Here is a 19,098-nt window from a genome sequence, read left to right as displayed (position 1 = left end):
TTGAACAATGACTTGTACTTATTAATATTTGGTCCAAATCGGAACATATTTCGATACAGCTGCTGTGGGGAATAAAGTATGCATTTTTCACCGGATTTTGATGAAAGGTGGTTTACATATAAACCCGAGTTGGTGGGTATCCAAAGTTAGTTTTTACTTGTTAGTTTTGACAGTACTTGGCATTGAGGATGTCAACTTATTCTCTTTATACATTCATTCATTGTTTACGTTTTCTCCTATATGATGACATTTTCAATCGACAGATTTGACATCCTTAATTATGTTCATGGGGCCTATCCACTTTAATTCAACATCAAAAGAGTTCGTCCTTTGACCAAAAAAATGGGATGTAAAACATTTTATGACAATCTGATATCAAACGGTTACTGTAAACTGATGACAAAATGACATGGACGCACAGAAAAAAAGACGTGCAGACAAACACGGCTATTTTCAATAAAGCAAGTTTTCTCCTTGGCTTTTTAAAACCATTCACAAGTTGTAAATCTCTGTACCATATTAGTGATGAAGACTAAACAAAAAAAACGCAACTTATACTAAACAACCTTGAGTTCTTCAACAATCCTTTCAATGTGACTCAATTCATGTGGTTGTGATATAAATGTTTCATATTATAAAAAATAAAAAGAAATATAAAAAAACACAAATTCTAAAACGATTTGCGGCATTGTGTGTTTTGTCGTTCTAAAATATTGGCCTATATTCTAGAATTTTTTTTTATTTGCATTTCGAGACAAAAGATAAGGAGCAATGAGAAATGGTCTTCTCAAATAAAATTATCAAAGCAAATATAATATGAATTTTATTAGCGCATTACTGTGAATTAATATAGCAAGTTAATGAAATTTTATTTAAATAAACGTTAAATAAGAAAAAATCCTGTTTTTGAGTGGAATTCTGCAAAAATTCTAACAAAGAATGGTATTATGAAACTGGTTAAGCAGTTCCAGTAGTGAAATTCAGTAATATGCTTTAATGAACATCGTTTACTTAAAAAACGATAACAGAAAAGTTAACGAATTTTGTATTCAGTAGCCACTTTTAACGATAATCGACATCGTTAAAATCAGCTGTTTTCACTAACGAATTTCTTATCGTAATGTTTAATGATTAGATGTTTACTTTAACGAAATAAATAAATATAAATGTTTATGATGGCTTACAAGTATTTTCTCTAGTTTTTTCTTAAAATGCAGGATTCACTGAATAAGGTTAAGCCAAGCGATCATCCGATATACTTTTTTTTTAATATTTGGCAGTACTTGGCATTGAGGATGTCAACTTGTTCTCTTTTTACATTCATTCTTTGTTTACGTTTTCTCCTATATGATGACATTTTCAATCGTCAGATTTGACATCCAAAGGGCCTATCCACTTTGTGTTTTTGCATGTGATCTAACCTTCTATTAGTGAATCCTGCTTAAAATGTTTCGGATATTATGCGTACAATAAATTAATAAGCGTGGTAACGTGTGTTTCTCATATGAAATATATGAAATTATGAATTATTTATGTCGTGTTTTCAATTTTTGGGTAGAGTTGACAGAGAGAAAAAATAGATAACAATTTCTGTTAACGAGGAATTAGAGAATAACAAAATCGTTAGTGCAAACGATTTTTTTGTCTACATATTTAACTAAACGATGTTCGTTATAAGTTACAGAATTGCGGTACAGAAAGCCTTTGGATCCACAACATTGATGATAAATAGTTGCTAAATTTAACAAGAAATAAAATTTTGGATTATTGCAAGAAAGCAAATTGGCGAAGGAATGAGAGTTTTATGGCAAACAAAATTTTACCGAATATATGTTCTTAGAAATATTTTTATCGCTTTTTTGCTCTATCGAAAATTTTGTTTTAAGAGAAAATTGAGGGAAATTTGCTCTCTAAACGAAAATTTCATTGAAATTTGGTCTTATTGTTGTCTTTAGAGAAAATTTTGTTAAAGTAAAGAGAAAGTTTCATTATAATTGAATCTTTACACAAATTTCATTAAAATTTTTTTTTTCAAGACAATCTTATCGAAATATTGCTCTTGACTATAACTTTATGGCAACTTTTTCTTTAGAGAAAATTTCGTTTTTATTTTGTCCTAATAACTGAAATATATCATCAGTTTGTCTCTAGGGAAAATAATATCGAAAATGTGTCATTAGAGAAAAATTTATCAAATATGTGTCTCTAGAGAAAATGTTATAGAAAATTTGGCTCTAGAGACAAAATTTTTCAAGAATTTTTCTAAAAAAAGAATTGTGAAAATTTTGTGTACCTTTGTAATTAATCGAAATTAATTTTTATCGCAAATTTGTCTTAAGAAAAAATAAAATTAAAATATTGCCTTTATTAATGGTTTATAGAAATTTTTTTTCCAGAAAACATATATTACAAAAATTTATCAAGGTTTTATTTTTTGGTAAAATGTATCGAAATTTCACTTTTCGATTTATTTTTTTGAAATTTGTCTTTAGAGAAAATTTTTTTACATTTTTTGCTTTAGGGAATATAACATCGAAATATTGCCTTTAGAGACAATTTATCAAGTTGTTTTATTTAAAGAACATTTTAACGAAATTTTATTTTTCGGTAAAATGTATCGAAATTTTTCTTTTCGACATAATTTTTGAAATTTGTCTTAAGAGAATATTTTATTAAATTTTTTTCTTTAGAAAAAATTACATCGAAATATTGACTTTAGAGACAATTTATCAAGTTTTTTATTTAAAGAACATTTTAACGAAATTTTGCCTCTAGAATAAAATGTATCTAAATTTTGTCTCTAGAGAAAACTTTATCAAAATATGCCTGAGGAAAAATGTCATCGAAACATTGTCTTTGGAGAAAATATTGTCGTCTCAAGAGAAAATTTCTTTTAAAAAAATTTTCTTTGAATAAAATTTATCAAAATTTCATTTGTCGTTCTTAGAAATATTTTTATCGCTTTTTTTGGTTCATAAAAAATTTTATCAAAAAAAAAAATTTCGAAAAAACTTGTGTCTCTAGAAAATTTTATCAAAAATTTTTACTTTTAAAAAAATTTCATTTAAATATTGTATTGCGAGAAAATTTCATAAAAATTTTGTTCCAAAAGAAAATTTAGGGAAAATTTGTACTTAGAAATGTCATTGAAAAGTTTTCTTTTGAGAAAATTTTATCGAAATTTGGCCTCTCTTTGATAAAAAGCATCGAAAGTATATTTTTCGATAACATATATCGAAAGTTTTATTTTTCGATACAATAAATCCAAATTTTATTTTTCAATAGAAATTATGAAAAATATATTTGTCGATAATATGTATCGAAATTTGTTGTTTGAAAAAGATTTATCGTATCCACAGAAAATTTTCTACAATATATGTCCGAGAATATCAAATTATCAAAATTTTGAGAAATTTTCTTTCAACAAATTTAATCGAAATTATTTCTTTTAAAAGAATTTGCCTACATTGCCTACAACGAAAATTTTATCGAAATCTTTTCTTTAGAAAAAATGTTTTCCTCGGAAAAGATATATATCTTAATTTTGTCTATAGAGAAATAGTTATCGAAAATTTGTATCCAGAGAAAATGTTATCAAAAATTTGTCCTAAGAAAGAATTTAAATTTTAAATTTGTCCTTAGTAAACATTTTGGTGAAATATCATCTTATGGTAAAAAATTTGAAATATTGTCTTTAAAAAAAATTTTGTCGAAATTTCGACTCAAGAGAAACTTTCTTTTACAATATTTTCTTTTGATAAAATTTATCGAAATTTTATTATTTAATATTACTTTTTTAAAAAATTCTTCGAAATTTGTCTTTAGAGAAATTTTTTATGGCATTAGAGAAAATTGCATCAAAATATTCCTTTTAGAGAACATTTATCAATTTTTTTATAACGAACAAAATTTTCCAAAGATTAATCGAAATTTGGTTTAAACAAATTTTATCACAATTTTATCTCTGGCAAATATTTCAAAAAAAAAATTGTATTGTCACTAGAAAAATTTTATCGAAACTTTGTACTTAGATAAAATTTTATCGAAATGTTGCCTCGGGAGAAAATGTTATCGAAAATTCATTACTAGAAATAATTTCATTAAAATATTGTATTCAAAAAAAATTTTGTTGAAATTTTGTCTTAAGAGATTATTCTTTCGACAAAGTTATATTTTTTGATACAATTTATCGAAGTTTCATTGTTAGATAAAATTTATCGAAATTTTATTTTTTGACCAAATTTATCGAAATTTTATTTTTCGAAAAAAATTTCGATAAATTTGCGTTCATATATTTGCGATAGATCACCACAATTACTCAAATTTAATTTAAGAAAATGTGATTTGCAGCGGACATCGTCACACAAAATCAAAATTTAACTGACAAAACAGGTTTTGTGCTTTATATTATTGATATCTGAAATTAAAAACAGTACCGTTAATACATTCAAACAAAAAAATAACAAAAATCGTATGCGTAAAAAGCAGAGGACTGTAAAAGTCATATCCTCTGTGGAGGACATCGGTTGTGAAAGGGTTAATATACTTTATTATTCTTTATGTTCAGCACAAAGCCTCTAATCTAACTATAATGTCCAATTTAGTTAATTTATCAAAATTTATATGCCGCACTGTTAGTGCTCTACGAATAGACTACTTAATGTCTAACATTTCAAGTTTAATCACTCTGCGGTTATGCCATAACATTTACCATCTTTTTGGCTTTCTCGTTTTGGATTTAAGAATATCGCAATGTTAATGCAAAGTTGAGTTGATGCTAATTTTGGTAAATTTGCCTTGTTACCTAATTTGCAGAATATGCATGATATATATAATTTATTATTTATATTTATTATTATTTTATTTGCTTTTTTTATCATATAATTTTTTCTTAAAAGCTATACTAGCTGATTGCTTATGTTGCTCAATGATAAATAGACTAAAAAGGAGATTTGACAAAGGACTGACGTTAGTAGTTAGCATTTCAAAATAATTTAAAACGGCTTTGTATTTAATTATGGTAATCTTTAAGTTCTTATGAATATTTTTATTATATCATAAATCGCTTAGGTTTAGATATCACGTGAAGAGTTTTAAATTTCAAATTGACTTTTAAATTATCTTTTGAAGCAGCAAATAATTACACATAAATACACAGATTGAGATTTGTATACGATATGAGAAGGTAGAAAAGCTTTTTTAGTATTAAAAAAACACCTTATAGCAGGTGATCTTTTCTCATAATTGAATTGAGATAACTGCAGTTTGGGAATCACCTTCTTCTTTAGAAAGATTTTGAACAATTATTTGTGAGCCAGAAGAAATATAAGGTGATGATTATTGTTAAATTTTTGAATTTTTATTTTATACAGTTTTATTTATTTTTCTTTTGGTTTTATTGGGATTTTATTTTATTATTTATTTATTTTTTTTATATTTTATTCGTTATGTTTACCGGTTAGGATGGTCATTGATTTCATTCATTCATTCATTATAGAGGGCGCAATGCATCTTAAAGGATACATGCAGTGACGGATTGCTTTTTTTTGTTTAGTGTTGCAAAAAATTTTCCTTTTGCGATAGTATCCATCGGAAAAATATCCATCGATATTCAGTCAAAATATTAAAAATCGATAGTATTGATAGTGCCAACGATATTTTGGTAGCTGTAATGCACTGGCTGATCAAACAAAGCACAAACACACCATTAGTGGATGTTTCAGAGATTGCTATTCCGGAGTTAGTATTATTATTTAATTTAATTTTAATATATTTTATTTTATTATTATATTTTACTTGCTATAGCCGGCCCGCTATGCTGCGCCTTCACTAACCATCTCCCCAGTACAATTTGTTTATCTACTACCAAATACCTTTTTATTGAACCGCATTTAGCCATGATTGACAAATATTCACATTTTGGAATGTATTTTGAGGGATAGGCAACCTCCTATCACTTGAACCTCATTTTAATACCATAATTCGTTATCTACGCCCGAATACCTTTTATTTGAATCCCATAGCATCAAAACCTTCCCCACTTGGCACGGATTTGGTTTTGGGGCGGTCCTCTTGGTAACCCAGTTTTTATTATTCGATAACCATATTCGTTCTCTACTCTCGAATATCTTTCGTTGGAGTCCTATATTGTTCCGATCGCTCCACATATGATTTTGGGCGGTACTTTTGGGTCGATTTTGGGTCGATTTTGGATTTGGAACGGCTTTCTAGATGCTCGGATCCTTATTTTAGTATCATGTTTATACTTTACTTCCAAATACCTTTCACTGGAATCCGAAATTGTCCAGATCGGTTCACTTTTTATTTTGGGCGGTACTCTTGGAACGACGCCCTGGTATTTATTTAGATCAAATTTTTGAAACCATATTCGTGTTCTACTCCCGAAAACCTTTTATTTGATTCGCAAAACCAAAACCGTTCCCACTTGGGACGGTTTTGGTTTTGGGGTGGTCCCCTTGGTAATTACACCCAATTTTTAATATTCGATAACCATATTCGTTCTCTACTCTCGAATACCTTTCGTTGGAGTCCTATTTATATTGTCCCGATCGGTCCACTTATGATTTTGGGCGGTACTATTGGGTCGATTTTAGACTTGGGACGGCTTTCTAGGTACTCGGATCCTTATTTTAATATCATATTTATACTCTTCTTCAAAATACCTTTCATTGGAGTCCGATATTGTCCCGATTGGTCCACTTTTTATTTTGGGTGGTACTCTTAGGACTACACCCTGGTATTTGGATGTAGTTTTTGACACCATACTCGTAATCTATTCCCAAAAACCTTTCATTTTGATTCCCATATTGTCCCGAGTGGTACACTTTGATTTTTTACGGTACTTTTGGGGCAGTTTTGGGCTTGGCATGGGTTCCAGGGTACTTGGACCCAATTTTAAATATCATATTTATACTTTACTCCCAAATACCTTTCATTTGAGTTACATATTGTCCCGATCGGTCCAATTTTAAATTTGGGTACTACTTTTGGCGCGATTTTGGGCCTGGGGCGGCCTGCTAAGTACTTGCGCCCAATTTTAAATTCCATATTCGTATTTAACTCCCAAATATCTTTTATTTGAGTCCCAGTCGGTAAATATGTTCTGATCGTGGTTTTGGGGGTTGGGGAGACCCCTAAAACATCAAGGAATATATTTTTACGCGAGATTTGTATTCTACTCCTAAATACCCATATTGCCCAAAGTGGTAAAAATGCACAGTTGGGTGGTGTTTTTGGTGGGTCTCACCGACACTTAGGGTGACATTTTTATGCCAACTTTGCACTCTACTCTTAAATAACTTTCATTTTATACCCATATTATCCCAATCGGTAATCGAGTTCGTTCGGATGGGTTTAGAGATGGGGCGTCCCCATAGGTTATTTTAACCCAAAATTGTATACCAATTTCGTGTTTTTGGAGTACCATAAGGTTGCATACCATAAATAAAATCGCCGACAATTGTCAAATAATAAATAAGTTGAACAAACATTGATTTGGTACAAACATTGATTTGGTAGAAAATGCCAGCCAAAAACAAGTAAAAGTGTGTTAAGTTCGGCAGGGCCGAATCTTATATACCCTCCACCATAGATCGTATATGTCGAGTTCTTTTTCCGATATCTATCTCTTTTTAGGCAAAGAATAAAAGAAAAGAATTGCTATAATATTGGAGCTATATCAAGTTATGGTCCGATTCGGAATAGAGAGATCGGTTTATATGGGAGCTTTATAAGTATATAGACCGATTCGATCTATAAGAATTGTGACCTCTAGTGGCTCAAGAAGTTAAGATCCAAAGTCGGTTTATATGGCCGCTATATCAAAACATGGACCGATATAGGCCATTTACAATCCCAACCGACCTACACTTAAAAGCATTTGTGCAAAATTTCAAACGGCTAGCTTTACTCCTTCGAAAGTTGGCGTGCTTTCGGCAGACAGACGGACGGACAGGGCTGGATCGACTAAAAATGTCATGACGATCAAGAATATATACTTTATGGGATCTTAGGCGAATATTTCGAGGTGTTACAAACAGAATGACGAAATAAGTATATCCCCATGCTATGGTGGAGGGTATAATTAACTGATCTTGAAAGCATAGACTACAATAAGAATTATTGGGTTGCCCAAAAAGTAATTGCGGATTTTTTAAAAGAAAATAAATGCATTTTTAATGAAACTTAGAATGAACTTTAATCAAATATACTTTTTTTACACTTTTTTTCTAAAGCAAGCTAAAAGTAACAGCTGATAACTGACAGAAGAAAGAATGCAATTACAGAGTCACAAGCTGTGAAAAAATTTGTCAACGCCGACTATATGAAAAATCCGCAATTACTTTTTGGGCTACCCAATATGACCCGTGGGAACCCGTGGGAATGCATCATCAACGAGCGTACTTATCGCCACTATATAATGCTGTGACTTAAACACTTATCTCAAGAATGCCTACCTACATATGTTTGTGAAATTATTATTATTTTTTTTATTTAAAATTACTGCAGTCAGTTATGGAAGTTTAACACAAATTGCATATTAATAAAAACAAAATAATCTAATCAACAGTTTGTTAAATATGTACTACATGTGTTGTTTGGCAACACACGTTTTTTTCAAGAACTGTTTTTGATACCAATTGTTTGACAATGTTTGACCTTAGGGTGGCCTGAGGCAACTTATAGCTCAACCATAATGCGCCTGTAATTTAAAGGCGATTTAAACCGCCATGCCGCAGGTATGGCCTATCATGCTTAAAACACTCCAGAATTAAAAAAAAAAGTCATATCTCAGCGCAAAGTTTCGCAAGGATCACCTGTATTGACAGCACGGGACGCCTATAGTACGCCAAGTTCATCGCTTAAGGGCTAATCGGCTTCATACTAGAACTATCAAGGAATTTACCAAAGTAAAACTCAGACACAACTAGGATGCCTTTAATAATGTAAGACCATCATGAGGAATGAAGAAATTGGAAATCTAAACGGCTTATATTACCCTTTATAAAGAGAAACACTTCAAAAAGTGTAGTGTCAAGCCCAAATGTTAAATTAAATGAGCATACCATAAAGGAAGAGTAGGAATACTTCTCTCTTATCAATGGGTGTTCTCCGATTCAAGTTTCAGCCCAATGTTATAGAACCTTCTTCTCATTGCCAAGTCAAAGCGGCTGGATAATGCCTTTGGGACTCGACAACAACTTAGTTCAGAAGTTTTGCCCTTTTGAATACTTCACAAATGTCGCCAGCATTATGGAGGGTTTTACCACCGATGAATAATTGTTATCGCTACTCTCGAAGGTACTCTCACTACGGAGGAGTAGGGAAAGGCAAATGGCAAAACTGCACGAGGGCTATAGACAATATTGTGCGTTTTAAAAGAGTCTCATCAATATTCTGCATGTATAATGTTGTTTTCCGGCTTATGGTGTGTGGTGTTGTGTTCTGGAGTACTACACTTCAAAAATCCATCTTCAAGGAGCAGCTGCTTTGGCCGCTTTGTAATTCTTGATATGATGATATTATTTGCGATGCTTGACAATAGGTTAGGTTAGGTTAGGTTGAAAAAGAGGGTGCAGATATTAATCCACCCCATGCCACTATGGACATACACCTAAGCCAGTAATCGACTTATTCTAAAAACTATAAAGCAACCTCTAAAAATAAAAATTTAAATTAAGAATTCCGCGCTACTTACAAAATCCTTAATTGTTTTCAATACCACTCCCCTAAGTTGGATCATGTCTGGTATTGTGTCTCCACCTAAGTGCTTGTATCTGTTAGACGCGAAAGCCTGGCAATGACAAAGAAAATGCTCCAACGTCTCATCATCTTCCCCGCATGTCCTACACATGCTATCACTTGTCGCACCGATTTTACATAAGTGATCCAATCCTATGGGGGATAGGATTTTCGCCGTCCTGCCAACCGTTTCGCTGTTTCACAACGTCGCATAAGCATTCGTCGCTCACTTCCTTAAGTCGGACTGCGTCGACCCGAAAGGCTTCGGGTTAACCAAGTTTATTAACGGCAGTCCTCTGGCCTTCACCGCCACATCGCCTGTCCCTTCATTTCCTCTTACTCCTTTATGGACCGGCACCCAAACGAGGCGGATTTTGCCATCGTGACCTTACCGTCTCGGTAAAGACGTTCACACTCGACGTCCTCGCGTTAGCACCACACCACTTCGCCCGGATCACCGCCTGCAGGATCGTATTATGGTCAGGCAGTCTAAAACAAATCTCAGTCGCTGGGTTCTCAATGTAAACTCCCAGGCCCACTCTGTCCTCTAGCTTCGATCCATCCGTGTATACATGACCTTCCAGGTGGCAATACTAGGGTTCCCTCAATCCAAGACTGTGCCGAGAGCAGTAGTGCCTCGCACTCCACTTCAAGCTTCATCTCTGGTATTAGATCGGAAACCTCTTCCCTTCCTTCCAGGTTTCCTATCGGCGCTTCGATTATACCGCGATGGTATGAGCTGCTTCCATCATCAATCCATTCTCCCATCGCCTTAAGTCTCATAGCCGCAGTGGCTGCCTCACACTTAATCTGTATGGCAATGGGTCGGATATCTAGAATAGTCTCCAGTGCCCTAGTGGGCGTGGTCCTCATCGCTCCACCTTTGCAAAGACAACATGTTCTCTGAACCTGTTGTATGGTCCTTATGTTGCACTTTTTCTCCATAGCAGTCCACCAAACTTAAGAGACGTAAGTAAGTATTGGTCTAATTACGCTCCCGTAGAGCCAGTGGACTATCCTCGGATTCAGGCCCCATTTCGAGCCTACGGCCCATCTACATAGTGCCCAACATCTTTCAGCCTTCTCAGTACGCTCCTAAACTCAGTTTCCTGTCCAAGATCACACCTAAATATTTGAACTTGTCAGATATCGAAATGCTTGACAATAAGTTTTGTAACTGGAGTGATCAGTTTGGGCATGGAAACCCGAGGTTTTAGATTCATACTCATTCACCCCCGACTTTTTATTATGTATTATTTTTTATCCGAAGCACTATTTGTGGCCAATTTAAATGACACTGACAATTTTGTTTAACCTTTAAGTATGGGCTTTAAAATAAACACCATTTACTTTCTGCTAACATAAACACGCAAAAAGCTATATGGAATTACCATTTTTTTTAAATGCATTTAAATTTGTTCTCCAATGCGATTTATTTCATACACATTTCTATATTGATTCTCAAAAAAGGAGATGCAAACATTTTGAGTTATTCTTAGACATACAAATTTGTTTTTCAGCAAATTTATATTCTGAACAAATTAACATAATTAAATGCTTATACGCGTTTGTGTTTAGGAATATGGAATTATATAAATCTTTTATTATTTAATGAATTTATGCATTACCAGGCATACATAAATTTGCCTAGATTTATGATTTTGGAGGCTTAGCTTTTAATTTTTCATTTAAGGACCATTTTTATATACACCACATCACTACAGTGGCGCAGTGTGTTAAAGCTTGTTTGCTTGCAACACCCATCGATCGATTCAGATATTGCATATCGATTTCATCCATTACATTTCCAAACATCGGTCTTTAAACTTTGTTAAGCGATCCATGGCGGACGGTCGGTTTTCCAGATCGACCTATGCAATGGCCGATAAAAGTCTACCCATAGATAAATTATGTATATATAGATAAAAAATTTGAAGATCGCACCTAGGCTGGTTAGTAGCGCATGCGAGTCTGGTATTATCTAAGAACATGCCTTAAGCACAATTCTGCTCTCAATGCCATGCAGTTTGTGTGATTTGCATTTTCTAAATATGCATAATTTTATTTCCCGTGAAGAAAACTATTGCGTAATGCACGCAAAGAGTATGGAAATAACAGAGAATTCCGATCAAAATCCGTTCATATTGCCATAGAGTAAATCGTCGAGCAAATTTTTGAGAAGATCGATTGATTAATGCAAAGGCCTTAAAAGTGAAAATCGGGAGATGCATAATATAGGAGCTATATCTAAAACTGAACAAATTTCTATGAAATTCATTAGTTATCAGAAAAGTTATAAGAGAAACCTTCGTGTCAAATTTTGTAAAGAACGAGTAACCCATAATTAAATTATTGAGTATTATTCGAAATCAGACGAAAATATATATGGGAGGTATATCTAAATCTGAGCCAATTTCTATTAAATTCAATATCAATACCGGGAGTCATAATAGAATCCTTTGTGCCAATTTTTGTGTAAATTGGTTAAAAAATACCAAAATTATTCTAATACCAGTCCAAATAGGACGAAATTTTCTGTGAATCGGTTAAAAATGCCAAAATTATTGTAATACCAGTCCAAATCGCACTAATTTTCCTGTGAATCGGTTAAAAATGCCTAAATTATTGCAATACCAGTCCAAATCGGACGAACATATATATGGGAGCCATATCTACATTTGAACCGATTTCTATGAAATTCACCAATAATGTCGAGACTTACTATTTCCTTCATGCAAAATTTCGTGACAATCGGATTACAAATGACGATATAATTTCAATTTTACTTCATATCGGACGAACTTAAATGGGAGCTATATCAAAAACTAAACCGATTTTTTCCAATTCCAATAGAGGATCGGATGAAAATTGCGACCTGTATTTTGTATACAAATTAACATGGACAGTCGGACAGACAGACGGACATAGCCAAATCGAACCAGAAAGTGAGTCGTTTAACTTATCAATGGGTCTACATCTCTTCCTTCTGAGTGTTACAAACAAATTCACAAAGTTATAATATCCAATACCAAAGTACGGGTGTAGGGCATAAAAACAGAAACGAAACGACGTGGAGCTATCCCCAATGATTCCTTCTATAATTTACATGTTATTTATATGTTGAAAAATCTTCCAAATTGGAAGGAACTACCAATTTTGGAAGGAACTTACCAAAAACGGCAACATAGTTCTTGATATGGGGCCATATTAAGGACAATCTACTGACTAAAGGTCTTATGGACATAAGACAAGAAATATCGGAAATTCGGTTCAATGAGTTGTGTTAAATCCTTACACATTCTTCCCTTTATTGACCGATTTCACCGAAATTTGGTCCAGATAGGACACGAAATGCGTTTAGGATATACATACATATATCTGATATGGTGGGTATCCAAAGTTCGGTGCGGCCAAACTTAAGGAGTTTTTACTTGGTACAGTTATTGAATATGGTTAGGACTAATGATTTGCTTAAATTCAATAAATTTTATATTTCACCAATGATTTGTTCCTATTTCTATATTTAAACCCTTCATCACTTCTGTAATACGGGGTATTATAACGTAGTGAATTAGTTTGTAACACGTAAAAGGAAGAGAGATAGACCTTTTGATAAGTATACCGATCGACTCAGAATCACTTTGATTCGATTTAGCTTTGTCCGTCCGTCTGTCTATATGTCTGTCCGTCTGTCCATGTTAATATGTGTACAAAATACAAGTCGCAATATTCATCTGATCGTCTTCAAATTTGGCAGGAAGGATTTTACTATGACTCTCGACATAACTAGTGAAATCGGTCGAGATTAAGATATATATATATATAAATATATATATATATATATATATATATATATATATATATATATATATATATATATATATATATATATATATATATATATATATATATATATATATATATATATATATATATATATATATATATATATGGTTCAGATTTAGATATAGATATATATAGATTTAGATATAGCTCCCATATATGCGTTCGTCTGATATTGAAAAATATTGCTATAAATATTGGTTTAGAATTGGATATAGCTCCCACTTTGTACCTATAGTATAGGTGTAGGGTAAAATATAGTCTGCACCGCACGACTTTTGCCTTTCCATACTGGTTTAGAAATTAATTTCACACTTCGGTTAAAATTTCTTTACGAGGAGCCATTGCGCTATTAAATACTTTTTATCAATGTCAGAGATGTAACTAAATAAATATATTTATACTCTACAATGAATTCAGGAGCCAAAAAGATAATGAACGATACTTTTCCTAAAGTGTCACCTGATAATAAACACTATTGTATAAAATTACGTACGTAAACGTTTGTGATTGCATTTTTGAAGTATTGGAGTGCCCAAAAAGTAATTGCGGATTTTTTATATAGTCGGCGTTGACAAATTTTTTCACAGCTTGTGACTCTGTAACTGCATTCTTTCTTCCGTCAGTTATCAGCTGTTACTTTTAGCTTGCTTTAGAAAAAAAGTGTAAACAAAGTATATTTGATTAAAGTTCATTCTAAGTTTTATTAAAAATGCATTTATTTTCTTTTAAAAAATCCGCAATTACATTTTGGGCAACCCAATATTTCGTGCATAAGACTTTACAAAACTACATCAATGCTTGTTCATTGTACATATGTTACAGATCTCCTTCGGTAGCTGCTATAGGGGTTATAAATAGAATTTTGTTGACAATACATATTTCATATGTGGAACTTCCAAATTTTGTTGAAAAAAAAAATTTTTTTTTGATTACTTATATCTTTTGGTATTTATGAATTTTATAAGTATGGTTTTATTTGTACTTCTTTTAAACCCACACTTTGCGCATTATTTTTGTTGTATGTTATATGTACGAATGGTGCTGCTATTTAGAATTCTCACCACTGTTTTTGTTATGGCAGCGAAAACGTATTCCCCCTCAATCCTTATAAATATAGAATACAAATAAAAACAAAACTAAGGCATATACGCAATGAACCAGAGAAGTCAACACAATGCCAACAGTGGAACCAAAAGAAATAACAACAACAAAAGTTTCTCCAAGAGCAACCGCAATCACGAAATATCTTAAAAAAAAAGAAAATAACCTTTTGTGTTGAAAGACAGCGATCACTGACTGTAATTGCAGATGGTAGTCGTTGATAAAATCCAGACGCTGTACTGTGATTGGGGATGACGACCGAACGGATGAATGGCCACGCTACTGACGTATTGAGTGTATCTTAGTTAGTTGGTAGTGTATAGAATGAACATAAAATAAAAATTCTTTTTTTCACACTATTCACTGAGCGCCACTGTTTGGGCATAAATATACATATGTGGTTAAATATGCGAGTATGCCCTCTTATGTTGTGGCTGGGTGTGTGGAGAATCACTGGGACGATTTGCTCATTTTTTTTTTAATTTTAATTTGTATTTCTTTGCTTTGAATTTAAGTACATATAACTTTTTTTCCAATATGATTTTTCATTATTTTGTATAATAAAATTTCTTTTCGTTAATATATAGATTCGAAAACCTTTTTGTTTTACAACACACTTTTAAAATTTCCACTTTCCTTTTTTCAAAAACACTAATTAACATTGACGATAAATCGAATTGATGTATTTAATTATTTTGTTTCTTTGTTTTTTAAATAAAAAATATACAAACAGAATTTTTTACCGCGTCTCGCGCGCCTAGCAAAGTCGGCGAAAGACTAAACTAAATCATTCAAGTGTACGGTTCTCTTATAATATTTTGCTTTGTTTGCTGCCGTCACCAAATGATTCGAATGAATGCTTGCCTGCTTGCTTGGTGCTTTCGGCTTGTTTACATCTGTCAACCCCAATTCGCCTTAGAGCCAATGTTTCATTTTCGACTGTTTCGTTTCGCTTTGTTTCAATTGATGTTTTGGTTATACAAAAGAGCAGCTTAGAGCACTATGTTGTAGTGACTCATGTCTGCTTCATGCCACAGCTGTAAACTGTGAGAGTCAGTATTGAGTACACTGTGTTTAAAGAGGAAGTTCAAATAATGCACTTATCGACTGCTGAAGACTTTGTATTTTTGTAGTGAGGAATCCAACGTCAATAATTGTAGATGGTTGCCACAGAAGTCTGGATTGAAATGACAATTATTAGAGTAGTTGTCAATTTTGTATGTGTAAAAGGCCTTGTTTGGCGTAGTTATTGAAACAATAAAATAATTAAGAGGAAAAATTAATCTACGACAGCGATGCAGGGCTGCCAGATAAATTTGGAGGAAAATCAGCAGTTTAGGCCAAAAAATAGGCAATATCGGCACTCTAACCTTAAAAAATCTAAACCTCTTTTAAACAGTATAACGCATAGTTTAAGGATAAAAAGTAAGCACCTTAACTTGTAAGTAGCAAGAAATTCCTAACTTTAAATTTTCTTTAAAGAGCTTACTTTCGAGTTTTTAGAGCTCACAACAAACCGATTACTGGCTTAGGTGTATGTCCATAGTGGCATGGGCGGATTAATGCCTGCACCTTCTTTTCAACTTAACCTAACCTAATTTCTGTCGAACTTCACATACCCACCACCACGAAAATAGTTGGAACCTGGTTAAATGAGCTCCAAAAATCTCATCACGAGGTCGTCTTTATGGCAACTTTGCCAAAATATGGTCCGATTTAACCCTATTTGACGTGGAGTCTTAGCTAAGCCTGGTAGCTTTGTCAAGACATAATCTAACATAACCTGCCTATTGTAAAACATTATCTGCTTCAAATTTTAGCTCTATACATTTAATTTTAAGGACTGTACTACGATTGACAGACTTGAAAATGTACGACAATCATGAATATACATACAGAGAATGACAGAAAAATTATGTTCTTCGTTATTGTTTTGTTTAATAATTGATTTTGGAAAAGAAAAAATCCTTTTCAAAATTTGGGAAAATCGTCACTCTGCAATTTTTGAAGCAAAGCAAATCATTTTTTGTACTGAATGATTAGTGTTCTGCAAAAGTAAATATAAAATTTGTAATCTTAAATACTTTTTTATACCTTTCAATCGTTTAATCAACAAAATAAATTTTTTTTAAATAAAAACAGAAAAACGATGCGTATATTCCTGCGCATTCGTTGCAGTCTCAACATCAACTGAAACAAAGAGCATTAGAACGCGTGTGAGTAGCCATCAACGCTACCGTAAGGGGCTGGACATCGCTGCTCTACAATGACTCATGCTGCCAAGATTATAGAGCTTACCATCAATGCCTACACTCAAATAAAGATTTACTCAAACTTAAGTCTTTGTTTTAAATTTAACGGTCTTATTCCCAAAACTTAATAAAGCCTTAAAATAGGTTTATTTGACAATTCTATAAGGGAAATGTGGAAATAAACCTATTTCAAATCTATATTAAGTTTTTTGAACACGTCCTTTAGGGTTTTGATAATAATTCCGAGCTAAAGATATTCAACTCACAAATAAGTATAACGTCCTAGCATAAAAGACGTGGTGTGGATATAAACCAAGTATGCGGCATCTTAAATTGAAAACTGCATGAATCCTTAATACAAGAAATTAATGTTAAAATCAAGGCCCAGCCCAATCATATGCAGACTTAAATAACCATACAAGTCCCCAAATTCAATACAAAAATTTAAATGGATAAATATGTGCTGCAACTTAATTTAAACGACATTGAATTTTTAAGAAAAGAGATCCATATCCATAAAAGAAGGTTGTTTTAACTTGATGGGGGGTGGTTACTCGGTTTGAAAATAAGGTCGTTGCAATTTCTATTTAAAATTACGTCAGCTCAACATATAAAATAACTTTTCTGTTTTATTTGCAAATTTGAAATGATTTTGTACTTAATTGGACGAAATATTTACATGTATTTATTTATATAAACATCGTACTATATATATTGACGACGAGTTAATATTTTAATTGTCCTTATCCCTTTCAAGCTTTCTTATGATTTAAAAAATCCATTGTTATTTCTATAGTATAAAGAATAACAAGTAAAAATGCGTTAAGTTGAGCCCAGCCAAACTTTGGATACCCACCATCTCGGGTATAAATGTAACCACCTTTCGTCAAAATCCGGTTAAAAATGCATACCTTATACCCCATAGCAGCTATATCGAAATATGTTCCGATTCGGACCAAATACTAATAAGTAAAATTCATTGTTCAATTGTGTATAACAAAATATTGATCTTTTTAGTAGCTATATCTAAAAATAAACCGATCTGAACCATATAAGACACGGATGTCGAAAAGCCTAACATAAGTCACTGTGTCAAATTTCAGTGAAATCGGATTATAAATGCGCCTTTTATGTGGCCAAGACTTTTAATAGAGATATCGGTCTATATGGCAGCTATATCCAAATCTGGACCGAACTGAGCCAAATTGAAGAAGATTGTCGAAGGGCCCAACACAACTCACTACCCCAAATTTCGGCGACATCGGACAATAAATGCGCTTTTTATGGGCCCAAAACCTTAAATCGGCGGATCGATCTTTATGACACCTATTTTCAAATCTGGACTGATCTGGGCCAAATTGAAGAAGGATGTCGAAGGGCCTAACACAACTCACTGCCCAAATTTCAGCAAAATCGGATAATAAATGTGGCTTTTATGGGCTTTAGACCCTAAATCGGCGGATCGGTCCATATGGGGGCTATATCAAGATAAAGTCCGATATTGTCGATCTTCGAACTTAACCCGCTTATGGACAAAAAAGAATCCGTGGTAATGTTTCAGCTCAATATCTCAATTTTCGAAGACTGTAGCGTGATTTCAACAGACAGGCGGACAGACAGACGGGCATGACTAGATCGTCCTAGATTTTTACACTGATCAAGAATATATATACTTTATAGGGTCGGAAATGGATATTTCGATGTGTTGCAAAAGGAATGACAAAATGAATATACCCCCATCCTTCGGTGGTGGGTATTTAAACAAAACAAAAACAGATTTTGACATAACTTAACACTTAAAAGCACGCTCCGGTAGCCGAGTTGGTAGCATACTCGTATTGCCATTGCGGGGGTCGTGGTTTCGATTCCTACCAGAGACCTTTGTCAGTCGCTACTGTGGCATCCCAATGGACTTAAAATTGTCTAAATGAGTCTGTAGAAAAGACTAACCTAGCAATAGAAAGAACAAGTTTTCTTTTGCACATATTTTGCTTAGCTGGTATTTTGTTGCTTTATGTAGTTGATGTCACCTAATTATAGGCAAATTTTTTGTTTGAAACATAATTTTTACATTCAAAAACTTCCTCACAGAGAAATTATAGATAAAGAATTTTAACTTCGCACATAGTCTGGTTGG

General features: G+C 32.9%; 1 protein-coding gene and 1 long non-coding RNA gene across 3 annotated transcripts in view; one reads left to right on the top strand and one right to left on the bottom strand.

Annotated features, from left to right (window-relative positions):
• LOC106084500 (ATP-binding cassette sub-family G member 1) overlaps positions 1-19,098 on the bottom strand; it is a 110,649-nt gene that overhangs the window by 69,909 nt on the left and 21,642 nt on the right. Inside the window, exon 1 of one of the 2 annotated variants that reach the window (XM_013248227.2) lies at positions 14,876-15,485. The exons of the other annotated variant lie outside the window; for it this stretch is intronic. The gene's annotated coding sequence lies outside the window, so the exon portion shown is untranslated. Of the gene's footprint in view, positions 1-14,875; positions 15,486-19,098 lie in introns of those variants that run through there. 2 annotated transcript variants of the gene reach the window in all.
• On the top strand, positions 16,236-17,048 carry LOC106084501 (uncharacterized). The gene is made up of 2 exons (XR_001220825.2): positions 16,236-16,764; positions 16,852-17,048. It is a non-coding gene; the product is annotated as an uncharacterized LOC106084501 (long non-coding RNA).

The sequence above is a fragment of the Stomoxys calcitrans genome, chromosome 3 (assembly GCF_963082655.1).
Source record: "Stomoxys calcitrans chromosome 3, idStoCalc2.1, whole genome shotgun sequence".
Classification (NCBI taxonomy): Eukaryota; Metazoa; Arthropoda; class Insecta; order Diptera; family Muscidae; genus Stomoxys; species Stomoxys calcitrans.
This window is presented reverse-complemented; position numbering and strand designations above follow the sequence as displayed.